Here is a 26,464-nt window from a genome sequence, read left to right on the forward strand (position 1 = left end):
GGAAGGAGAAACAGTTACATTTCTTGATAGGAAATGTGTCAACAATCTGAGCCATATTTAAAACTACCATAGTCTATCACCTGGACATAAGTTTTTTACATTCCTTTCACATACAAAATATACTCATTCTTTTCCAAAGATCCCCCAAACTCTCATCTATTATGGCATCAGATTTAGGCTAGAAAGGTCTAGGGTCCCATTATATAAACCATCCAGGTATGGAGGGAGTTCCTCAGATGCAATTTCTCAGGCACATTTCCTTAAGTACTATTCCTCTTTATTCAGAGACTTGTGAACTAAAGAGACAAGTTGTCTGCTACTGGACCAGGTGCAGTGACTCACATCTGTAATCCCAGCACTTTGGAAGGCCAAGGCAGTTGGATCACCTGAGGTCAGGAGTTCAAGACCAGCCTAAACAACATGGTTAAACTCTGTCTCTACTAAAAATATAAAAATTAGCTGGGCATGGTGGCAGGCACCTGTAATCCCAGCTACTCAGCAGGAGAAGAATCGCTTGAACCCAAGAGGCGGAGGTTGCAGTGAGCCAAGATCACACCATTGCACTCCAGCCTGGGCAACAAGAGTGAAACGCTGTGTCAAAAAAAAAAAAAAAAAGTTATCTGCTATTTACACACTGAACATCCAATGATGAGATAGGCATAGTGTAGCCACTATAAATACTCTTATTCAAGAGAGGGGAAAGGAGGCACACAGCCATGACTGGTCCATAGCAATTCTGAAATCCATTCAGGCTCATATTGTATTGCCAATTTCTTGATTAGGGTTCAGTCCTACTGCCTGGGAATGATTCTTTGTGGTTTTTGGCTCTGTTCTCTAGATTCTTGGTTCCACCTTCTGAATCATCCTTCTTTCTCTATAAAAAATGGCTGGTGATATGGTTTGGTTGTGTCCCCACCCAAATCTCATCTTAAATTCCCACATGTTGTGGGAGGGACCTGGTGGGAGGTAACTGAATCTTGGGGGCAAGTCTTTCCCATGCTGTTCTTGTGATAGTGAATAAGACTCACGAGATCTGATGGTTTTAAAAAGAGAAGTTTCCCTGCACAAGCTCATCATCTCTTTGCCTGCCACCATCCATGTAAGATGTGACTTGCTCCTCATTGCCTTCTGCCATGATTGGGAGGCTTCCCCAGCCATGTGGAATTGTAAGTCCAATTAAACCTCTTTCTTATGTAAATTGCCCAGTCTCAGGTATGTCTTTATCAGCAGTGTGAAAATGGACTAATACATCTGGTGTTTCCAACTGAGTAGTTTTCAGCCTGTTTCCTTCCTATAGAATTTTGGGGGTCCAAAAGCCTTTTCTCATTTCATACTATTCTGACCCTTTTTGCCCAAGCTGGTGGTGCTTCTGACAAAATGATTATATTAAAAACTGTGTGGGTTTCCCATGAATCTTACTGGGGCTCACCCTATTAGTCAAAAGCTATAACCACACATTTCATCAAGAAAACATTCTCTACATTCTTCTTGTGAGGCTGATGTAAAACAATTTACTTAGGATACTTAGAAGCCCTGTTGTTTAATGAAGAGGATCTGTGAGGCACACTCTTTTTTATTTTATTTTTAATTTGTTTTTATTTTAATAGGAAATGCTTCATGAATTTGCATGTCATCCTTGCACAGGGGCCATGCTAACCTTTTCTGTATTGTTCCAATTTTAGTATATGTGCTGCTGAAGCGAGCACTGAGGCACACTCTTGAAATACTTAGAGGGCCTTTGTGTATTCAAAATATTTTATGAAGCCTTAGATATTTCTGAGATTTTAACAAAGGTTCTTGTAGTCCCACTGTGGATTTTATCTTTGTCCTGAAGCCCTTTCATACTTTGAGAATCTTTTGCCATCTGGGAGGCTGAGAATGAGAACCAGATTTATTTTCAAACCCAGCAAGCCCCTGACTCCTTTATATATTTTATAAATTTTGCTTGAAAGTTAAAGCTTCCTTTTAACTCATCTTTCTCTGTCTTTATCATATACAGCTAAAATAATCCAACTAGCATTGTCTCTTCTTCTTTTTTTTTTTGGAATGAAGTTTCACTCTTATTGCCCAGGCTGGAGTGCAATGGCGTGATCTCGGCTCACTGCAACCTCTGCCTCCCGGGTTCAAGCGATTCTCCTGACTCAGCCTCCTGAGTAGCTGGGATTATAGGTGCCCGCCACCACGCCCGGCTAATTTTTGTATATTTAGTAGAGACGAGGTTTCACCATATTGACCAGGCTGGTCTTGAACTTCTGACCTCAGGTGATCTACCTGCCTCGGCCTCCCAAAGTGCTGGGATTACAGGTGTGAGCCACCACGCCCAGCCCAACTAGCATTTTCTAATCCAACTAGCATTTTCAACAGTCTGCTTAAAAATTGTTTTAGCCCAAACCATTAGTTCATTAGGCATATTTTCTTCTTCTTTTTTCTTTTTTTTGAGACAGAGTCTCACTCTGTCACCCAGGCTGGAGGACAGTGGCACAGTCTCAGCCCACTGCAACCTCTGCCCCCTGGGCTCAAGCAATTCTGCAGCCTTAGCCTTCCAAGTAGTTGGGATTACAGGCATGAGCCACCAAGCCCAGCTAATTTTTGTATTTTTAGTAAAGAAGGCATTTCACCGTGTTGGCCAGGCTGGTCTCAAACTACTGACCTCATATGATCTGCCCATCTCAGCCTCCCAAAGTGCTGGGATTACAGGTGTGAGCCACCATGTCTGGCCTTCATTAGGCACATTTTCTATTGCTCACATAGCTTCAAGTGACAATGTTGCTAACTTTCTTCCACTACATAATAAGGGTTTGTCCCCTTTCCTTCTGCTTCCAATAACATTTTCTTACTTTCCTTTAAGCCCTCATCAGCTACTTCCTTGAGAACTATCAGACTTCCATCGACAATATCCTCAAAGTCCTTACAATCTCTGCCCATCTCCCAGTCCTAAAGCCACATGACTTAGGTTCTGTGATGGCAGCATTCCATTTCCAGGTTGTAGAAAAGTCTGCATCAACTATCTATTGCATGATAAGAAACCATCCCCAAACAGTGGTCTTAAGACAACAACAATCATTTATTTTGTTCATGAAATGTGAGGGTTGACGGGGACTAAGCTAGGCAGTTCTCACTTAGGGTGGCTGGGGCTGAGGTCAGCTCAAATGCTGGGGTCTAGACTAGAAGGTTCACCCTGCTTGGGGCTGGATGACTGGGGCTTCTCAGGAATCTCTCACTTTAAATGCAGTCCCTCTACAAGGCAGCCTCAGGGTAGCTGAGTTTCTTTCACAGCAGCTGAAGCTTCCCCACACAAGTGTCCCTAAAGGAATCATCAGAAGCTGCAGGGTCTTTTCTAACCTAACCTTGGAAATTACACAGTGCCACTTTTGCCACATTCTATTTGTCTAGGCACTGCCACATTTCCACCCAGTTGCAAAGGGAGGGGACATAGGCTCCACTTCTTGATGGGAAGAGAGTCAAAGGATTGTGTACATGTTTTAAAACACACAAGAGTTTAAGTAATATGTCCAAGGCCAAATAGCTGGAAAGTGATGGAGTTGAGGTTTGAACCCAGGCCTTCTGATTCTAGACTCACATTCTCAACTGCTAGTCTACACTGCCTCCTGTAAGTTGTGGACACAAATGGTCTACATGATGCAGAAGTTGGGGAGACAGGGGTTCCCTGACTTGGGAAAGTTACCATCTTGCTTTTCTTACCCAGCTTCCTTTCAGAAAGGTAGTAGGACTCATATTACCTTCTTTGAGGGTGGAGTGGCTTCCTGACTGTAAAATGAATGAACAAATCCGAGCTGGAGCAGCCTCCTCTCAAGGAATTATCTCTTCCTTGAGATCATTTTTTTCCCATGGCCATCAGTGCCTTGGCTGGTTTCCATGTCACTCTCACTGTGGCCTTCAGACACCTCCTTGTTATCTGTTCCTGTGCTCCTGGTCTTACGTTCTCACTACTAGTTTTTTCCACAGGGGGATGGAGGAGTATCCTTTGGCATTTCTTTCTTTCTTTTTTTTTTTTTGAAATGGAGTCTCACTCTATCACCCAGGCTGGAGTGCAGTGGTGCAATCTCGGCTCACAGCAACCTCTGCCTCCTGGGCTCAAGTGATTCTTTCGCCTCAGCCTCCCGAGTAGCTGGGACTATAGGCATGCACCACCATGCCCGGCTAATTTTTTGTATTTTAGCAGAGATGGGGTTCCACCACATCGTCCAGGCTGGTCTCGAGCTACTGAGCTCAGGCAATCAGCCCACCTTGGCCTCCCAAAGTGCTAGGATTACAGGTGTGAGCCACCACCCCTGGCCTATCCTTTGACATTTCAAGAATGTCTGCCAGCCTGTTTGGAGGAAGGCATCCTTTCAAGCCTGAAGATCATTCATCAGAAGAAGATGAGGCTTCTGTGGACTTTATCAGGCCAGAGAGTTCTCCTACATTTCCTTTAAGTCTTGACTTTGAGCAGGTTTGACTTTGAACATCTTTGTCACGAGCCTTAAAGTCCAGAATGGGACTTGCATGATAGACCATATCCCGTGAATCTTGTCTGGAATAGCCCTTCATATTCTGAATGACGCTTAGCTGCAGAAGATAGATCATCCTGAAAGCACATGGTGGACAGGTGTAAGACCGCCATAAATGGGGATGTCATCTGTGTGATGCACAAAAGGACTGGGCCAAGGAAGTGAGCAGAGTATGGCCTGAAACCCAGCCTGCACTCCACCAGCCACACCTTCCACCCTGGTGAGGGACTGTGTCTGCCTGGAGGAAAGAAAAACTTTTTCTTGCTTGTCCACCCAGAGCCAGGCGTCTTTTTCTAAGTCAATAAAGATACCATATGTATTAACAGCAGCACCAGGGGAAGGTGAGAAGACAAAAATATAGTAACCTACTCCATAGGACAAGTCATAGAAATCAGCCCTGACAAATCACAATAATGGATTTATCAAATTTCAAGAAAAGGTTGAACAATTGAGCCTCAGGAAAGGATGTAAGCATCTGGAGTCAATGCATCTCCTCACCAGAACATTCCCATTAAAGCAACCGCGTTCTCACAGCTCCCCATCTCCGCCCCAGTTCAGAATTCCAGAATCTCGAGATAAATAATCTGACTGGCCCAGCTTTGACCCTCTATACCAATCAGCCATGGCTAGGGCCAGGAGGAGTCACAGAATGTAGCATCTATGCCATCGACAACTGCTCAGCCCCCTTGCCATGGGTGTCAGGTTGGTGCCCAGAGAAAAGGCCCTAATTGTGAGCCTTCCAGCCCTCCAAGAATTCCTACAGCAGTGCAGTACGATTGTCTAGCATTTGTGAGCTTCCCACAAAGTCCTGGGAAGTTGATCTGACCCAACCAGTGGGAACAAAATGTTCCTATAGCTGTTTAGCCATTTGATTTCACCCTACAAACAGCAGGCAGTGACATTTTCCATTTTCCACATTTTTCCAAAGCTCTTGTTTATTAATGCTTTTAGCATCAATAAAAAGTCAAATTCTTCATATTCTTCTCCTTATTAAGACTGTGTCATTGGGTGTGGTGGCTCATGCCTGTAATCCCAAGCACTTTGGGAGACTGAGGTGAGTGGATCACTTGAGGTCAGGAGTTCGAGACCAGCTTGGCCACATGATGAAACCTCATCTCTACTAAAACTACAAAAATTAGCCTGGCATGGTGGCGCAGGCCTGTAGTCTCAGCTACTCGGGAGGCTGAGGCAGGAGAATTGCTTAAACCCAGGAGCTGGAGATTGCAGTGAGCGGAGATTGCACCACTGTACTCCAGCCTGGGTGAGAGAGCGAGGCTCTGTCTCAAAAAAAAAAAAAAAGAAAGAAAAGAAAAAAGACCGTGTCACAGAAAACTAGAGCATTCAGCTCTGTAAAACTGTTCAGAGGCCAACCTAACATCAGAAATGAATTCTACTTTGGGAGGCCAAGGCAGGAGGATTACATGAGGCCAGGAGTTCAAGATAGCCTGGGCAACATAGCAAAACCCTGTCACTACAAAAATAATAAAAAATTAAGCCAGGGCCAGGCACGGTGGCTCACGTCTGTAATCCCACTTTGGGAGGCCAAGGCGAGAGGATCACTTGAGTCCAGAAGTTTGAGACGAGCCTGGGCAACATAGCAAGACCCCATCTCTAGTCGATAATTAAAAAAAAAAAAATTAGCTGAGCGTGGTGGCATGCATGACTGTAGTCCCACCAACTTGGGAGGCTGAGGCAGAAGGATTGCTTGAATGATCCCTGTCTCAAAAAAAAAGAAAGAAGGAAATGAATTTTGGCAAAAGCCACAACATTAGTTTGTAGTGTCTTGATTGGCAATCTCTTAAAACATTTTTTTAAATTATGATATACAGTCATGAACCACATAATGATGTTTCAGTCAACAAAGCATCGCATATACAATAGTAGTCTCATAAGACTATGATACCACATTTCTACTGTACCTTTTCTATGTTTAGATGCACAAATACTTGCGTGTTACACTTGCCTTCATTATTCAGTACAGTAACATATAGTAAGGGTTTGCAGCCTTCGAGCAATAGGCTAGGCCATATAGTCTAAGTGTGTAGTCAGCTATTCCATTCTAAGTTTGTGTAAGTTCACTCGATAATGTTCACACAATAACAAAATTGCTTAACAATGTATCTGTAAGAACTTATTCCCCGTAATTAACCCATGCATGACTATATTTAAAATGTACACAAAATGGTTTAACAGAAACCCTCATAGCCTCTCCCCAGATTCAACAGATATTAACATTTTGCTTCAGATTACCTTATATTTTTCAAAGGAATAAAACATTACAGCTACAGTCAAATCCCTGCTCCATATCCCTTCTCTCTCCCACTCACACAGATATGAGTGCCATCCTAAAGTTGGTGGCATAATTTCCAAGAGTGATTTTGGTTTTGACATTTTGTTTGGCCCTCAGGTGCAAAAGCTTGAGTTCATCATTCTCCTCGATGGCACGCTGTCATCACCGTTCTGTACAGAGACCCTCTCTTGTTTTATTTATTTATTTCTTTAATCCTCATTCACCAGCCCAGTCCCCCATCTATGAATGAGGCAACCACATTAGTGTGTTTGACATCACATCTTTGTCTGTGTCTCTATAAAACATATGTTGCCGACTGGGTGCAGTGGCTCATGCCTGTAATCTCAGCACTTTGGGAGGCCGAGGCAGGTGGATCACCTGAGGTCAGGAGTTCAAGACCAGCCTGGGCAACATGGTGAAACTCTGTCTCTACTAAAAATACAAAAACTAGCTGGCCATGGTGGCGGGCTCCTGTAATCCCAGCTACTCTAGAGACTGAGGCAGGACAATCGCTTGAACCCAGGAGGTGGACATTGCAGTGAGCCGAGATCGTGCCATTGCACTCTAGACTGAACGACAAGTCGAAACTTTGTTTCAAAATAAAAAAAGAAAAAGTTGCCTTTCTGTGCACATGTATTTTTAGTTTATATGAATGATGTGCTGCAGATATCATTCTATTTCTTGCCTTCTTCAGGCAGCACTGTTTTAAGGTCCATCCACATTTTTGGGTATACATCTAGTTGGTTCTGCATTCGCCCCATTGTATTATACTTATCCCATTCTTATTCCATTCCCCAGGTGAAGTGGGAGAGAGAGAGGCAAACTGAGGAGATGACAGGCCTGTCCTTGAGACTGCATCCTAGGAGAGGGATACTAATGTCCCCTTTCCAACCACATGTGTACATGTGTGCATGCATATGTGCACACACACACACACACATCCCTTCAGCTGGGAACGTGGGAAGGTTGGGGTGTGGGAAAGAAACGGGGAGTTCAATCAGAGGAGGATCTATCCTGGAGCTCTGGTACTATGAAATCCAAGTCGTTGCTTCCTCCAGGAAGCCTGCCTTGACCACCCTGTTCCATGCAGATCTCTCCCTCTTCTGGGGATGGCAGATCTCATTTAATCATACACTAGTCTAATCTAGTCTTTCTGTTACTATCTCCTTGATCAGACTGAAATCCCATTAAAGGGAAAGACCATCTCTTGTTCTTTCTGTCTCTCTTGCTCAAGGCCTGTCCCAGAGGAAGTGAGAGCAGGGAGTGGGAAGTTGGATTTTGCTTTATTCAGGTTCCACTTCCTCTGTTTAGGAACATGCCATCTTTCAGCAAACAATTATGTGCCAGGTTTGTAGAAGTCTGGAGAGGAAACGTGCACTGTGCCAGCTCTCAGGGGGCCTTTTTCATGGGGAATGTGAACATCCAAACACAAAGCTGGAGGACAAGGTGGAGGGTACACAGATCTGAGCATGTACCTGGGGCACAGAGGAGGAACCGCCAGCTCAGTGCACAGGGGGGCCAGGGAGGGCTTCCAGCAGAGGTCACAACCAAGCTGAACCTGAAAGAGAAGAGTCAAGCTTAGAGCCGGGCTTGGAACAAGGGGAATATGAATTAACATGGGGAGGAAGCAAGAAATCTTGTGTGTGTTCCAGTCATTATGGCTGTGTAACAAATTATCATCATATTGGCATAAAACAACACTTAATTATGTTTGGTATCAAGTCAGGGTCAGGAATCCGGACAGGGCACAGCAGGAGGAGCTTGTCTCTGCTCTCTGTTGACTGGGGCCTCCACTGGAAGCACTGAAGGCTGGGGTTTGGAATCATCTAAAAGCTCATTCACTCACAAATCTAGTGGTTGAACCTGGTTGCAGGTTGGAGGCCTCAGATCTCCTCCACATGGGTCTCTCCATGTGGGCCAGTTTGGGCATTTCCATAGCACAGTGTTTAGATTCCTACAGCACACATCCCAAAGAAGAGAGAGAGAGCTAGGTGGAAGTTTTAGCTTTTATATGACTTAGCATCAAAAATCATCCCTTTTGCCATAGTCTGTGGGTTAGAGCGGTCTCAAGCCCCTATCCCAATTTGATTAAGGAAACAGAGACGCCCTTCCTCTCAGTGGGAGGAGTGTCAGTCACATTGCAAGAGCATGTGGGTTGTAAGATATATTGTGGTGCAGTCATCTTTGGAAAACACAATCCCCACCACCTGTGTTGATGGGGATGGGAGGGGGTGGGGGAACAACAATAGACCAGTGTCCACTATTACTGGAGCAGCACGTGTGAGGTGAAGGCAGGAAAAAACAAGGCAACAAGGATAGGTCAGGCCAGGTTCTGGAGGGTCTTAAAAAGCACACGTAGGGGTTAGGTGTGGTGACTCAGGCCTGTAATCCCAGCACTTTGGGAGGCTGAGGCGGGCTGATTGCAAGGTCAGGAGTTCCAGACCAGCCTGGCCAACATGGTGAAATCCCGTTTCTACTAAAAACACAAAAAATTAGCTGGGCATGGTGGTGTGTGCCTATAATCCCAGCTACTCGGGAGGCTGAGGTAGGAGAATTGCTTAAACCCAGGAGGCGGAAGTTGCAGTGAGCTGAGATCGCGCCATTGCACTCCAGCCTGGGTGACAGGGTGAGACTCCATCTCAAAAAAAAAACAAAAAACAAAACAAAACAAAAAAAAAACAAAGCACACGTAGGACAATGTTTACAGATAAAGGAAGACTTTGGAAGCCCCAGGACTCCTGCTCTCTTTTTCCCATCCACCAAGCATCTTCTCTGTGTTTGATCAGAAAATATGCAAAGCCCCCCATGAGTGCCTGAAGCAGAGGAACTCTCAGGGTTTAGGCTTTCACGTAAGTTGGCTCTTCAAATGTATGGCAAGGTGGTGGACAGCAGTAAAGCCAGGTCTGTGTCCTGGGAGTTAGAGTCAAGGGTAGCTAACCAGCAGCTTCCTACCCCTGTTCCTATGTTCGCGTGCACACCACATGTCCCTGGCCAAGCCCAGTCTCTCAACCTGAGTCCCATGGATGCTGCTGCTTGGGTGGCAGGTGGAGACTCTTCAGAAGTGTCCTGCCAGGTCCACTTTGAATGGCCCTAGGCAGAGCACCATTCATGCTTCATACACACAAGCTCAGGAGGTATAGGCCAAAGGGGTAGCATGATACAAAGAAGAGAGCTTTAGCTTGGGACGGGAGTCCTGTGTCCTCATCCTGCCTCTGCTCAACCAGCTGTGGGCCTTGGGGAGGACATTACCTCTGCTGGATCTTGCAGGCAAATGCAAGGATTGGACTAGACAGGAGTTTTCTCCAAGTGTAATCCTTGAAACTTATGCATTAAAGTCACCCACCCAGAAAACTACAGTGAGATACCACCTCACATTCACTAGAATGTTAAAATCACAAAGACTGACAATATCAAGTGCTGATGAAAAGGTAGAACAACTGGAACCCTCATATATTGCTGGTGTGGATGCAAAATCATACAGCCACTTTAGAATCTACTAAAGCTAAGTACCTTCCCTATGACCCAGCAATTTCACTCCTAGACATTTGCCCAAAAGAGAAAAACACGTGTTCACATAAAAAAAGACTCATACAAAACGATCATAGCAGCTTTATTTATAACAGCCAAAAATTAGAAACAGTCCAGGTGTCTGTCCATCAACAGGTGAATGGATCAAAAAAACTGTTTAATCAAAAGAAAGAAACTAAACTATTAATACACACAACGTGAATGGATTTCAAAAACATGATTCCAAATGAGAATAGTCAGAAACAAAACAAATGTATACTGTATGGCTCCATTTATCATGAAGTCCAAAAACAGATGAAACTTTAGGAATGGTGCTAGAAATTAGAGCAGTAGTTACCTGGGAGGATGAGCAGTGGGGTCGAGAAACTGGAAAGAGGATCCATGGTACTTTCTGGAGTGATGGAATTGTTCTATATCTTGATGGGATATGGGTGACATGGAATTGCACACTTAAAATCTGTGTATTTCATTTCCCTGTTATATCTTATATTTTGTTACATATTATTAAAAGTAAAATATTTAGACTGGTAAAATGCAGTTTCCTGGGCGCCCCAGACTCACTGAGTCAGGGAGTCCTCTCTGGCGAGGCCCTGGAATCTGCATGCTGAACGGGCTCCAGCTTTGGAGAGAGCATTAGACTTGAGGCCCAGGTCCCCAGGGGCGATACCCACACGCCGCTCCCTGCCCCCCACCCCGGGACGCCCCCCACTGCACACGATCCCACTCGGCCCTTGGCGCTTCCCCCTCTCCCCAAGCCCCCAGCCCCGCTGCCCAGTCGCCCCTGGTAACCAAGAAAGGGCTTGAAAATCCTCAAAGTGCAGCCGCCCGGGGAGGGGCCGTCCACAGTGTCAGCGAGACAAGGGCACATACAAAATGCGGGGTAATTGCCGCTTCTCTAATTCGCGGCCCTTTGTGCGGCGGCGCGGAGCCGGCGGCCGCGCTCCCAAGCCCGGGCCTTTCAGCCGCCCAGGGGGGGCCCCGGCGGCCGCGCTCCCCGCGCTCCGCCGCGCATAATTAATCGGGCTTCACAGGGCCCGGGACAAAGGCGCCCATTCACCCCGCCGCTCCTCCCCCCGGGGATATTGTTATTTCTAAAAACTGCAGCCAGCTGGGCCGCAGAGAAACGTCAGCTCTGTGGGAGAATGAGCGCCCGGCCGGGCCGCGAGGAGACTGGGAGCTCTGTCTCTCGCGCCCCGCGCGGGATTAGAGCGGCCAGGGAGCTGGGGTGGGCAGGGGGCCCGGGGTCTTTTCTGAAGTCTGCACGACTCCTCAGAAAGCCTCGTGATTTCCATGGGGCCCTGGAGGAGGGCGCCATGGAAATGGTAATGCGGGGCATTGAAGCTGGCTCATAGGGAAGGAGGGGGGTTGCGTCCAGGCTGCCCAGGCCGTGGCACGGCTCCCGGGTGGGAGGGGCCGGTGGACGGCCCAGTGGCCAGGCCCGGGTGCCCCCACCTGTACCAGGCCCTCCCGGACACCGGGAAAAATGCATCCAGGAATAAAGGCCCGAGTCTGGGTCTGAGGAGCCTGCAGTTAATTTAGGGGCGGGGGATGTGGTGCCTCCACAGTAACCCAGCTCCGCTCCAAGGACCACCAGGAAAGCTGGTTGAAAGCATTGCCTACACACGCCTGGGCCTCACCACCGGGGATTCAGGCTCCCAACTTTCCAGGCATCTGCATTTTCCTAAGCTCTCCAAGTGCCCCTGAAGCCCGCCAACATTTCGTTACCACTCAGCACTGTCCCAGGAAGGTGGCTCCAGTGCTCCACGTCCCATTTCACAGGCGGGAAATGGGCCCAAGGAGATAAACAGACTTGTCCAAGATCACAGAACAGAGCTGGAACTGGACCGTGGGCATGTTGGTTGTATACAAAAGCAGAACAGAAGAAGGGAGAGGGTGCTAGAAAGGGGGTCTCAGGCCTCACTTCCTCTCCTAAGCATTCCCTGGCAGCTCGGGGCGTCTGAGCTCTCCCTTCCCTGGCCTCTCCTTGCAGGAGACCCGTCTGCCTGGTTAAATGCCTCCAGCGTGTTCTGTTCTGCCTTGTGGATTTGCGGGGGGTTCTCCTACCTGCTCCATCAGAGGCACGGTTGAGTGCAGGCCCAGAGGCCCCACTGGTTTTATGCCAGGGTCAGTGCCCAGCAGAGCTCCAGCCAGGGCTTACTGGATGGGAGTAGCATCTCATGACTCCAGGGTCCAGGCCTTCTAGGCTGCATTCCTCTTCAAAGTCCAGTGTCCTCCCCAGGCCAAGGAGAGGCCCAGGTCCCAGGTCGGCAGTGCTGGGCTTCACCTTTGCCACTGAACCCAAGGAAATGAGCACCCGTCTATTCCTCCTCCCAAAGCTGGGAGCAGTTGTGAAGAGCCGCCATGAATTTCCAAAACCTCAGCATCCTGAACGCCTCCCAGAACAAGCAGAGGCCTTTCCAAAACCCTGCCCCTCCAAGCCCGTCTTACTGAGACATTCTGTCCCTCGGCTATACTCTGGAAAATGTTCTCTCAGCCTAAGACTGCCAGTCCCAAGCAGGACCACAGGCCTCAGAGCCAGACCGCACCACAGGGCCTTGCTCCTCCAGGCCAGTCAGGGAAAGGAAGCTGCCTGTATTTTCAGAAGAGCCCAGGCCGTCCTCCAAGGCCCAGAGAGGGTGCCCAGCCAAGCTCATTTCTGCTGCTACCACGCCATGCAAGACACTGGAAAGCCAACATCACACGACATTCACATCTGTGGGTGGAAGAATGTGCAGAAAACTCGAGAACAAAGTAGAGGGAAGGAGAGCACAGAGTTCAGCCAAGCCTCTAAGGGGACAGACCAGCTGTCCAGTAACAAGCAGACTCAAGCACAGCCGCGGAAGTCAACAGATTTTCCCAGGAGGACCCTGTGACCTAGGCAGCCCCCAGCAGCCAGGCCACCAGCACAGCATCAAGCAGAAAACCAATCCAGCTCTGTCTCCCATTAAATCAGCTTTACTTAAGGTATAGAATGACCCAATACTGTCTGAAAATGAGATGACCAAGGCTCAGCTAAGAGGAAGCCAGACTATGTAAAAGAATGTCCTTGAAATATAAACTGAAATATTTAAGGGTAAAGGGGCAATATGTCTCTAAATTTTTCTCAAATGATTTCATAAATGTAAATAATTGGTGAATCTGGGGAAAGGGTATATAGGAATTCCTTATATAGTCTTATAACCTTTCTGAAGTTTGAAATTTAAAAACCAAAACAGTAGGCAGCAGACACACTGAAACATCATGGCACCGATATTCCAAATCCCATACCCAGGGAAGGGACTCAGCTCTCCGGTTACCTTCCCCCTGCAACACACAGTCACACTCACACTCAAAATGCTTGGAAATGCACACCTAAGATCTGTGCATTTCCTTTCCCTGTTATACCTTATATTTTATTATATATTATTAAAAATCAAATATTTGAACTGGTAAAATGCAGTCCAAAGATGCATGCCTCTTTCACTGTCTTCTGTCATAGCAATTTGTGAACCCAAGTCAGGCTCAGCGTCCTTAAGGGGAAGGCCAGTGTTGTTTACCTCTGAATCCTACTGCAGCTAGCAATGCACTTTGTAAATGGTAGGCATTTAATCAAACCTAGAATCCAATCATTTGCCGTGTAAGGTTTCTAGCTCTAAGTGAGGTGGAAGGAGGAAGAGAAGGGGGTAGGTAGCCACATGGAAGAAGAAACCAAGAAAGATGGCAGAGTCCACATGGATTTTCCAGTTCAGTACACTCATGTCAGAACTAATTTTTTTGTTTTGTTTGGGTTTTTGTTGTTGTTGTTGTTGTTTTTTCAGACAGAGTCTCACTCTGTCACCCAGGCTGGAGTGCAGTGGCACAATCTTGGCTCACTGCAACCTGTGCATCCTGGGTTCAAGCTATTCTCCTGCCTCAGCCTCTCAAGTAACTGGGATTACAGGCGCACACCACCACACCTGGCTAATTTTTTGTATTTTTAGTAGAGACGTGGTTTCACCATGTTGGGCAGGCTGCTCTTGAACTCCTGACCTCAAGTGATCTGCCTGCCTTGGCCTCCCAAAATGCTGGGATTACAAGGGTGAGCAGCCGCGCCCAGCCAAAAGTTTTTTTTTCAAGGTTAGTTAGTGGTTAAGCACAGCTGGTGGTTACCGGAGTCAACAATGGACTTACTAAACATTGCCTTATTCTCTGAGTGTTTTGTGTATGTGAATATTGTCCCTCCACTGAGACCACAGGGGTAACGGCCTTTCCTCTCCCTACCCTCCCATGGCCATCCTATGAGCTTAATAGAGACACAGACCTGTGATGTGCCCTTAAGTGCCTCTACCAGACTCGAAGCTCCATGAGGGCAGGGCTGTGTCTTATTTGCTCTCTTCAGCATCCCCAGCACTTAGCACAGTGGTTGACACATTGTTGGTGACTAGTACATACTAGTTAAATCATGGAGTGAATGAATGGGAGTTTTGTTGAGTTTAATTGAGTTTAGTTGAGTTGGGTTGAGTGGGGTTGAGTTGGGTTGGGTGGAGTTGAATTGGGTTCAGTTGGATTGGGTTGAGTTGAGTTGCCTTCTTCCCCGGGGCACATTGAGCAGGTTCTTTGGGAGTCATGCTTCTGACATCAGATGCTCAACCACAGACTCAGAACTAATGCAAGCCTCCCCTCTCTGCTTTAACTCCCACTCTCAGAGCAGATCTCTCTGGCTGCTGATTCTATCACCAAAGATGGTGGAGCTCTCTATGGCCAGTGTAATATGATCAAAGTTAGGATAAGGTCCTCTTCTCATGGTCCTTTTGGGTGGGGCTACTTCGGGAAGAGGAGCTTTGCTAAAGCACCTTTCTGGTGAAGGCAGGATCTTCTGTAGGAAAGCTCTGGATTGAAGTTATGGTACCATCACCCCCGACCTCCACCACTCCATCACTCTATCCCCACATACACAGTAGGAACAAGGCTAGGGCATGGGGGGCAGCAGAGAGCAGCACCCTGCAGGTGCCAGTGACTGAGGGAGAGCAGTAGGCCTGAGGGAAGCAGGGGGAGTGTGGCCCATGACCAGCAGGAGCTCCATGTTTCTCCCTGATGCCTGGGGCAGGGCACTTGTGATAGGGCAGGGGAGGTGCATCTCCCTGTCACTAACAGGAACAGGAACCTGAGGCCTGGGGATCTTCAGTCAGGCTCTCTGAGGTCTTCCAGCCTCCAACCCCTGGGCTAGGAGCCTTGTGTAGCAATCTTCCTGTTGCTATCATGGAGACCTGAGCCCCAGCTCAGCCCTGGGAAGGGCTGGATGCATTCCTGGCCATATGGATGGTACGTTTCATTCAGGCTGTCCAGATGTTTATGTCCCCCCCAAATTCATATGTTGAAATCCTCACCCCCAAAGTGATGGAGGTAGGAGGTGATTAGGTCCTGGGGGTGGAGCCCTCATGAAAAGGATTAGTGCCCTTATATTATGCCCTGAGACAGACCCCTCACCCCTTCTGCCACGTGAGGCTATGAGGAGATCGCCCTCACCAGACGCTGAATCTGCCAGCACCCTGATCTTGGACTTCCAGCCTCCAGAACTGTGAGAAACACATGTCTGCTGTTTACAAGCCATCCAGTCTATGATATTAAATGTCTGCTGTTTATAAGGCATCCAGTCCATGATATTTTGTTATCATGGCCTTAATGGACTCAGATATCAGAGATATTTCTGTATAGCCTGGGGGAAGGAAGAGTTCCTCCTCTCACATCGCCTACTGTGGGCTGGACTATGGTGAGAAAACCTCCCCTTTCCAGCACCTCTCACCATCTCCCTGCTCCCCTTTAGAGGAAACCCCTTCCTGGGCCTTCGGGGCATGGGCATGGCTGGGCATGCTCCCAGCACACTTCATGTTTGCTTCCAACCTAAGAAAAGCCAGGCTTCGCAGCAGGGAGCTCTTTCTCCCTCCCGACCTCCCCCTTTCTTCTCTGTCTGCCTCCCCTTCACTCTCCCCTATCTCCATCCCCTCAAACCCAAGAGTTTCCAAAGTGACAACATGTGGGCCCCAAATCAAACCCCTGTCCACAGGTCCTGCCTGCGTCCCTCTTCCTCCCCAAGCTCCCCAGCCTGGCCACCTTTCTCAGCCCCACCCCCACTCCCACCCCCACCATTCCTCCTTGTGGACAACTTTCTAAATGCAGCCACACTTCCCCTTTTGAGCCACAGGGCCTATAAAACAGCTGCAGACAGTCAGCGGCACTGCGAAAGTCCCCTTGCCAAGTTTGGCTGAGACCAACACCCTCTAACTCTAGCCATTGCTCCCCCACTCCCAGGCACTGAGAGAACAGGCTCCTTTTCGAGTAAACAGTGGGGAGACATCATGTTCCCAACATTCTAATCTAAAGAGGACTCACTGAGGGGCCCAGCCAGGGGGAGGCGGCAGCCCAAAGCCTAGCCTGGCTTCCCACATCCCCAACCCTGCCAGTGCCCTGTGGGACCCTGGCTACTCCACCCCCTCCAGACACAGTCTTCTGTTTTGCAGGATGAGGGGATAGCTTGGTTGGTTTCCTGGTCCTTTCTGAGTCTAAAACTCCGTAAATCGGTCATTTCTCCTTAAGGTGCGCCTGCGCAGTGCCTGGAGAGGGAAGGGGCTTTGCTGAGAGACATGCTGCCACCTGAGGGTTGTCCAGACGCGAACTCAGTCCCCCACCTGCCCTTCTGTGCTCTTTCTGCAACACTTTGGAGTAGCTCTCAGTCCTGGCCACATAGCAGAATCACTCAGGGAGATTTTACAACATCTCAATCCTCAGACACACTCCAGACCCATGAAATCTGAATCTCAGGTTGGGGCCTGGAAATCAGCCTGTTTGGAAAGTTATCCAGGTGATTCTGCTGAGCGTTCAGGGTTGAGAACCATGGTGGAAAAATCTTCCAGGAAGTAAAGATGAAGCTATAAGCCAGAGGTGATACATTTCCGTTCCACATTCTCTGCTGAGAACGATCTAGAGGCTGGTAGGAAGAGATCTGGGATGTCTGTAAGGGATGGGTAGGGAGTGGCTGTGGCCTGAACTAGGTATTTGTCATCGGTTTTGGTGGTTCAGAGGCCCTGCCCTGAGGATGCAGGAGAGGACCAGCCTCCAGGCACTGGCTCACTGGCTGGCTTGCTTCCTCCCAAACCTCCCACCTCCCAAGTCTCACTATGGCCCTCGAAGGCAGACAGCCCCAGGGCTACAGTCCAGGAACTGGAAACCAACCTCAGCCAGAGCCAAGAGGCCCCAGGTCAGCCCCAACCCTCCAAGGGCTTTGTGCAGATTGAAAAAAGGAAAATAGAGAAGGGAAACCAAAACAGGGCAGAATGCAGTGAAGGAGAAAAAGACAAGAGAAAGGGGAAGGACCCTGAGGTCAGCAAGTCATGTGAATGCCATTTAGGGAACAAAACCTGGCTCCCCGCCAACCATCATCCCCTGGGCCTGGAGAGAAGCATCTTCTGCCAGGGTCTAGGGCACAGAGATCCAGGCCAGAAAATCCGAATCCAGAAATCTGCCCAACCATGAGTCTGTGAGCACCATGCAGAGCCAACAAAGGGGCCTCTCGCACAGACACCCTCAGATCCCCACCTCTTCTTCTCACCAGAGCCACAGCCTCCTGTTGGACATTTAAGCGAAATCACTTGGTCATTCCTCAACCAAAAAAAAAAAAAAGTTGAATCCAATTCCCAAGACACTTGGCATCACATCAGGGTGGCCTGGGCGATGCTGCTGTCAAGCTGCATGACCTGGAGTGAGTCACCTCCCTTCCCTGCCCAGGCCTCAGGGCCTGACCTTGCCTGCCTGCCTGTGAAGTCATATTTGAATGGAAGGGACACTGCTGTAGCCCAGGGGTCAAGAGCCTGGGCTCTGGAGACAGAGGCCTGGACCTGGCTCACCACTTACTAGCAGTGTGAGCATTGGCAGCTATGGCTGTGCACTTCTGCTTCCTCATCTGTAAGGCAAGGGTTAGCAGACTGATGACAGAAAAGGAGAAGAAAACACAGACCACACCAACATGGGACTCATATTTAGAAAACACAAGGACTGGCCAGGCATGGTGGCTGACGCCCTTGTAATCCAAGCACTTTGGGAGGCCGAGGCAGGTGGATCACCTGAAGTCAAGAGTTTGAGACCAGACTGACTAACATGGAGGAACCCCATCTCTACTGAAAATATAAAAATTAGCCAGGTGCGGTGGTGGGAGCCTGTAATCCCAGCTACTCGGGAGGCTGAGGCATGAGAATCACTTGAACCCAGCAGGTGGAGGTTGCAATGAGCCGAGATCATACCACTGCACTCCAGCCTGGGCAACAGATTGAAACTCCATCTCAAAAAAAAAAAAAAAAAAGTAAACAGAAAACACAAGGACTGCCCTTTGCAGATCCAAAGAAGATGGCAACTCCAATAGAAAGGTGGACAAAGGATACGAACGGGGCAGCGAACAGAGCTGCACGGATGTGTGCAAACAAGACGACACACAGCAGATGCATCAGAGAGGCTTCTATCAGGAGGGGAGGGGAGTGAGGAAGGCGACAAGGGGATGGTGGTTCTCAGCCTGAGATGATTCTGCTCCCTTTCCCCAGGGGTCACTTGGCAATGTCTAGAGACATTTTTGGTTGTCACAGTGGAGGTGTGGGGGTGGGTAATAGTGGCATGCAGTAGAGGCCAAGGATGCTGCCAAACATCCTACAATGTACAGGACAGCCTGCATAAAAGGAATGATCTGACCTGACATGTCAAAAGTGTGGCCAATGAGAAACTCTGGACAAGGTAGATGGACAAACAGACAAATGGGCCAGACGTGGTAGCTCATGCCTGTCATCCCAGCACTTTGGGAGACTGAGGAAGGAGGACTGCTAGAGCTCAGGAGTTAGAGACCAGCCTGGGTAACATAGTGAGACCCCATCTCTTTTTTTTTTTTTCAGATGGAGTCTTGCTCTGTCGCCCAGTCTAGAGGACAATGGCGCAATCTCGGCTCACCACAATCTCCACCTTCCGGGTTCAAGTGACTCCTCTGCCTCAGCCTCCTGAGCAGCTGGGACCACAGGCACGAGCCACCATGCCTGGCTAATTTTTGTACTTTTAGTAGAGACAGGGTTTCACCATATTGGCCAGGCTGGAGTGAGACCCCATCTCTACAAAAATATTTAAAATTTAGCCAGGCATGGTGGCATGCTCCACGGTCCCAGCTACTTGGGAGTCTGAGGTAGGAGGATCGCTTGAGCCCAGGAGTTCAAGGCTGCGGTGAGCCATGTTCACACCACTGCACTCCAGCCTGAGTGATAGAGCAGGACCCTGTCTCAAACAAACAAACAAATAGATGCAGGGGCCTTGCACAAACAAATAATGAACATGTACCATAGCTAAGGCATAGGGCAAACCTAAATAAGTAAAATTAAATGGCAATAATAATGGTTCCTAAGTGGCACACAGTTGAGTTTTCAAGTAGTATTTGCTGCTCTACTGCTACTGTTTCGTTGAGGATCTGAACTGCTTGACCCTCTTCTGTTTGTTCCAGCAGCAAATTGTGGGCCTTAGGCCAGAGGGACACCTGTCTTGCCCAGAGATGGAGGAGCAGTCACAGTGGGCAGCCCAGCTCACGCCCCTGCACCAGTGGCCACATGAAGGGAAAGAACAAAACATGATTTAAAAAAAAAAAAAAATGGGTAGGAGTGACTGGGTTGGGAGAGAAGAGGAAGAGAAAGGAGACACTGCAAGTTTCTATGTTTCACAACATTACAAAAATACCCGCCAAAGCCTGGGGGCCATGGGGAGAAGTGCAAATTGAGCAATGACTGCGGTTCTCTTTTCAAATTCATGGAAAATCCTCTTTTCACAACCCCTGGGTCAGTGAAGCCAGACCCTTCAGCATCACCACAGTGGCCTAGAAAGGGACATTTGTCCTGTCACCACCGGCCCCGCACCATCTCTCCCCCTGGCTGCCTCCTCCTTCTCTCACTCACCCAGGCCAATTCTCCATTCCTCTTTTGTTTTCAGGGTGAGGATTATTTTATTTACTTACTCCCACTCTGGTCCCACTAAAGCCCTGAAGCAATTGACAAGATACATACAAAATAATAATTATAATCCCGTCTATTAGAAACCAGCACCTGGAAAGTAATCATCTCCTTTAAAAACAGCCCAAGAGAGCCTCTAAGATTCTTAAGGATGAGTGCCAAATTTGGCTCTGAGCTTCCCAGCAACCCAAGTAAAGTGGGAACTGGGATTAGTTTCATGAGTCACATTGCCTGTAAGTCAGAAGCCCCCTAATTCCTCTGAGGATGCAGAATTTTGCTGGAAACTGGAGCCTAAAATATATTCATTCCACTCATAGGACTTACAGAGAATACTAGCTGAAGCAGTAACATCCCAAAATAAACATAATGGCCAGACTCCTTCAACCATTTTCCTTAAAGTCTCCATCATAAGGGAGGGATGCAGTAAAGATTCTGTGGAGACTAAATACTTTGCTCCAAGAATGACTCAGCTTCGTGAGAGTCCGACTTGGTTCAGGGATAAGTCCCATCTGGAAGAATGGATGGAATGCATGACCTTTAAATAACCCCCATGAACTTTATTTCTCTCAACTGAGCTTTTGATAAAACTCGGGCAGCAGGAGGCAGTTGGAAGTTGTAACCGCTGACAAGGGTCTGGCAGGCAGCACTCGCACTGGGTGAGGGTGGAGCCGTGGGTCCCTGGCACCTGCAGAGGCATCATTCATGGATTCAGCTATTCACAGACTCCCCCGAAGACCTAGAACAAGCAAGGCTTTCGTATTTTGCCCTGGCCTAAAGTGGACTGGGCTGAGAGGCTGCTGGTGGAAGTAGGAACAAGCCTCAGAGCTGACTGGGGACATTGGCCTGCGCCCAGCACTGAAAGTCCCCACAAGCAGTTTTGGGTTTTCTTTTTCTTTTTTTGGGGGGGGTTCTTTTTTTTTCTTTCTTCCTTTTTTTTTTTTTTTTTTGAGACAGGGTCTCACTCTGTCACCCAGGCTGGAGTACAGTGGGGCAATCTCCATTCACTGCAACCTCTGCCTCCTAGGCTTAAGCAATCCTCCCACCTCAGCCTCCCAAGTAGCTGGGACTACAAGTGTATACCGCCACACCCAGCTAATTTTTGTATTTTTTTTGTAGAGATAAGAGTTTCACCATGTTGCCCAGGCTGGTCTCGAACTCCTGGGCTCAAGTCATCTGCCCTCCTCAGCCTCCCAAAGTGCTGGGATTATAGGCATGAGCCCCTGCACCTGGCGGGGTTTTCATTAAGGTTAATAATAGTTCTTATTTATTGGGGGTCCAGACATTATGTTACTACCTCAATGAAGCTTCACAACCAAGTACTAGGTAGACACTGCGATTGTCTTTGTTTTACAGATGAGTAAACTGAGACTCAGAGGACTTTGCCAGACACAACACAGACAGTAAGAGCAGAAGCTGCAATGCCCACTCAAATCTGTCCAATTCCAAAGTTCACACACTTCTTTTTCTTCTTGGGATGGAGTCTTGCTGTGTCACCCAGGCTGGAGTGCAGTGGCGCAATCTCAGCTCACTGCAACTCCACTTCCTGGGTTCAAGGAATTCTCCTGCCTCAGCCTCCCAAGTAGCTGAGATTACAGGTGCTCACCACCACACCTGGCTAATTTTTGTACTTTTAGTAGAGATGGGGTTTCGCCATGTTGGCCAGGCTGGTCTCGAACTCCTGACCTCTGGAGAGCTGCCCACTGTGGCCTCTCAAAGTGCTGAGATTACACGCCTGGCCAGTTCACACACTTTTAACAACTACACTGTGAGACCCTGCCACACAGAAAGAGAGATAAAACCTGTGGGAAAAGTGAAAAGGCAGTTAATTTGTGGCATGAGAGCACAGGAAACACATAATTCTCAAGAAAACACCATTCGCAAGAAAGCCGGAAGCCCATACCAATATTTTGCATTCAAGACTGTGGGGCTTTTGGAAGGCCTGTGGACAGAGCCCTCCCAAACATCGAGAGCCTGCTGGATTGTAAATATCAGTTGCACCCAAGTTTCTGCAAAAGTCAGAGAGCAAGAGGTGTTGCAGGGAAGGGCCCAGGTTAAACAAAGGCTGCAGGTTGTGGGTGATGGACACTCCACAGCCAAGCTCAAGACGCTTCTCAGAAGCTCCTGTGGGTCGCTCCTGACATCGATGAGTGAGCAATGCAGAGCCCAGCACTCCCCGCCTGAGCATGGGCCAAGCTGATTTGGGCCAGGGATACCTGCTGGACACAGCCATATGTGCCCCCGTCACTTCCCCAGGAAACCAGCAGGCAGGCGTTATCAGGGACAAAACAGAACCCAGGAACTTGTCTACTGTTGAGCTCCTGAGCACTTCACAGCGGGGCCGGGAAGAATGGACGGACTGTGACTCTCTGGTACTTAAGACACTGAAGCCTGGCCAGGCACAGTGGCTCATGCCTGTAATCCCAGCACTTTGGGAGACTGAGGTGGGTGGATCACTTGGGGTGAGGAGTTCGAGATCAGCCTGGCCAATATGGTGAAACCCTGTCTCTACTAAAAATACACAAATTAGCCAGATGTGGTGGTGTGTGCCTGTAATCCCAGCTACTTGGGAGGCTGAGGCAGGGGAATTGCTTGAACCCAGGAGGCAGAGGTTGCAGTGAGCCAAGATCACACCACTGCACTCTAGCCTGGGTGACAGAGAGAGAGAGGAAAAAAAAAGAAAGACATCTAAAAAAAAAAAAAAAAACACTGAAGCTCCATCTCCTTTGATTGGGTACACAGGACAGTTCCTTTAGAAGAGGGACAGGAGTGTCCAAGCCACAGGAAAGCTTTTCTCATCATAAGCAATATACCCAGGCTCAGCCCCAGGAAATCTGATGACTCAGGACACAGACATGTTTAACCAGGTGCTAGGGATAAGCTATGCCTGAGCCCACTGTAAGGGAAAGGCTCATTCCCTGTCCTCATGGGGCTTACAGTCTATAAAAGGACACAGAGGTAGAAACACCTTCGTGTGTCTTCACAAGTCACCCCTAGAAAATCAAGAAAGGAAGAGGAGGAAGGAGGGAGGTACCTACCAAATAGATGCAGAATCTAACCACTTCTCCTTCTTTCTTACCCACTGTTACCACCATCATCTCTGGCCTGGATGAAGGCAAGGGGTCCAGAACACAGCACCCCTGCTCCTACTACAAGGCTTTGGCACTTGTTGTTCCCTCTGCCCTGCCTGAAGTATCCTCATGTTTCAGCATCTTCATGTCTTTGCTCAAATATCCCTTCTCACTGAGGCCACCCAAGTAAAGTTCACAACAATGCCCCTCTCTCTGGCAGTCCACAAACATTTAATTATGTGCAATACAAGAGGCTTTGCTCACTGGCTCCGCACAGCCCACTCTCTTCAGAAACTTGGGACAAATTCCCCATTGGCCTTGGCCAGAGGCTATTTCTGTGGCACACAAAAGTGTACCCAGAAGCAGCCTTCCTGCCACCCATTCAGCCAGTGCATGGGATCGAGCTTGGTTCCTTCGGCTTGCTCACCCCAAGGCTGGTCCTCTCCCCTCCTGGAGAAATCCCAGGAGAGCCTGGACAGTCTTTCTGTCCCCTCTCCTCCACCTTGACCAAGAGGCTTATCCCCAGATGGACCCTGGGAGCCTGGCCTGGAGCAGTTCAGGTTCCTGTCCAGTAAGATATGTCTCTCTTTACCAGGCTCCAGAGTATAATATTTAGGATGTAGAAACCAGCTCTGACCTGTTACAGCAGGACTGAGAAGCTTATCACCAAAACTCCCTTTCCCTTCTCCCTAGGTGCCCATCTGGACTACAGTTCCAGCTCCCTTGCCATCTAGGGACGCCAGTGGAGTGTGAGCAAAAGCAATGTGTCTCGCTTCTGGGCTGAAGATGTTAGGCAGATGTGCCTCATCCACCTCTCTTTCCCCCACTGCCTGACCTCATGGCCTAGAGACAGCAGAGCCATAAGGTGGAAGGAGCCTGGGTGCCTGAATCTCCACTCAGAGGAAGGCTGCCAGCCAGTCACAGCATCTGAGCCTTTATGTGAGTGAAAAAAGAAACTTTGTGAGCCGCCCACATTTGGGAAATTGGCTACGATATGAATTTGGTGCTTAAAATTAAATTTCACCCTGCTCACTCCAACTCTGCTCTGTCCCCTCCCCTAATTGCATTTCTCACCTGAACTATGCTCCCTCCTCCCCACCCATACCAGACCTCCAGTGAAGGCTGAGTAACTTATGGATGAATAATTTCTGCTCTTAGGCTTTGCGAGCTGATGTTGAAAGCAGACCGGCAGGGAGGGTAGGCTCCTCCCACCACCTGCCTGTAAGCCTGGTTTCAGAGTATGCAAATTTGGGCAAGACTCCAGTCTTGCAGACTCAGCTTCCTCATCCATGGAAATGGAACAATAGCAACTGCCCAGGCTACTTCACAGAGGAAAAGATCAGAAAGCTTGATATGCAGAGCAGCTAGCTGCTCCCAGCAGATCCTCTACAAATATCATCTCACATCACTCATCTCAGATGGGGAAACTGAAGCATACAAGGGCTTAAAAGTAACCTGTCCAAGTTCATGCAATTGGTAAGTAGCTGCCCCCAGCCCTAACTTGGTCTTCCCCATCTTCTCTCTCTAATCAGATGGCACCACCACCCACCTGGGTACTCAACCCAGAAACCTCAGATCATCCCTGCTCCTCTCTTGTCCTCACCTCCTATAGACAATTGGGCACCAAAGTCCTGTTTTTTTGCCTTAATAAATCATTCTCCAATCTTGCCCTTTCCTCCATCTCTGTTGCCACCACCCTGGTCCAAGGCCCCCACATGCCTCCCCTGACTCCTGCAGGAGCATCCTTGTCAGTCCCCATACAAGTCTTCTTCCACTCCACCATGCTCACCCCCAAGGCAGCCTCTAGCGCCTTTTTGGAAATGCAGATCTAGCCATGCCAACTCCCAAGTTAAGCCAGCTCAATGGCTTCCCACTGCTCTTATGACAAAGACATGCTGGGCATGGTCTGCCTGGCCTGTGCGATCCAGCCTCTTCTCGAGCCCCGCCCACTCTGCTCCTCCTCTCTCCATTTCAGCCATGGCAGCCTTCTTCCAGTCCCCTGAACACCCACCAGCCTCCTCCTCAGTAGAATCATTCTTTGCACATGCTGTTTCTTTTGCATGGAAAACTCTTCCTCCCTGTCTTCACCTGGTTGACTCCTAATCACCCTTTTTGTATCTCAGGTCTAGTGTCACTTCTTCAGAAACTTCCCTGACCTCCTTGACTAGGCGACATCCTCCTACAGCACTCATTGCTGTTATTATTTTATGTCTCTTTGAGTAATTATTTGATGAATATGTCTCCCTCACATGATTTTAAGCTCCTTGAGGATGAGAACCATGTCCATTTTGCTCACTATTGAAACCCAGTGGGTGTAGAAATCAGTAGACAGTGTCCAGCACATAGCAGAACTTGAATATTGGCTGAATGAATGAATCAATGAAAGCTAGAATTGAGATCTAAATCTTCATGACTCCTCTGCAAATTGCTGTGGGGAGTTGTATTTGTCTGCTTGGGCTGCCATAACAAAATACCACAGATTGGGCGGCTTAAACAAGAATGTACTTTCTCACACTTCTGGAGACTGGAAGTCCAAGACCAAAATGCCAGCATGGGGCTGCATATGGTGGCTTATGCCTATAATCACAGCACTTTGGGAGACTGAGGCAGGTGGATCACTTGAGGTCAGGAGTTCAAGACCAGCCTGGGCAACAGGTGAAACCCCCGTCTCTACCAAAAAACATGAAAAAAATTAGCCAGGTGTGGTGGGCGCCTGTAATTCCAGCTACTCAGGAGGCTGACGAAGGAGAATCACTTGAACCCAGGAGGCAGAGGTTGCAGTGAGCCGAGTTCACGCCACTGCACTCCAAACCCAGCAACAGAGTGAGACTCTGTCAAAAAAAAAAGAAGGAAAGGAAGAAAGAAGGAAAGAAAGAAAGAGAGAGAGGGAGGGAGGGAGGGAGGGAGGGAGGGAGGGAGGGAGGGAGGGAAGGAAGGAAGGAAGGAAGGAAGGAAGGAAGGAAGGAAGGAAGGAAGGAAGGAAGAAAGAGAGAGAAAGAAAGAAAGAAAGAAAGAAAGAAAGAAAGAAAGAAAGAAAGAAAGAAAGAAAGAAAGAAAGAAAGAAAGAAAGAAAGAAAGAAAGAAAGA

The 26,464-nt window shown here is 48.4% G+C and overlaps 1 long non-coding RNA gene and 1 other non-coding gene across 2 annotated transcripts in view; one reads left to right on the forward strand and one right to left on the reverse strand.

The window, feature by feature from the left end:
• Positions 1–1,599: 1,599 nt before the first annotated feature.
• On the reverse strand, positions 1,600–1,706 carry LOC116270483. Its single transcript, XR_004178510.1, has one exon. It is a non-coding gene; the product is annotated as a U6 spliceosomal RNA (small nuclear RNA).
• A 22,723-nt stretch (positions 1,707–24,429) lies between these two features.
• LOC110741052 overlaps positions 24,430–26,464 on the forward strand; it is an 8,952-nt gene continuing 6,917 nt past the window's right edge. Inside the window, exon 1 of the long non-coding RNA XR_002516623.2 lies at positions 24,430–24,853. This is a non-coding gene — a long non-coding RNA (uncharacterized LOC110741052). The remainder of the gene's footprint in view (positions 24,854–26,464) is intronic.

This window comes from Papio anubis, chromosome 14, assembly GCF_008728515.1.
Source record: "Papio anubis isolate 15944 chromosome 14, Panubis1.0, whole genome shotgun sequence".
NCBI lineage: Eukaryota > Metazoa > Chordata > Mammalia > Primates > Cercopithecidae > Papio > Papio anubis.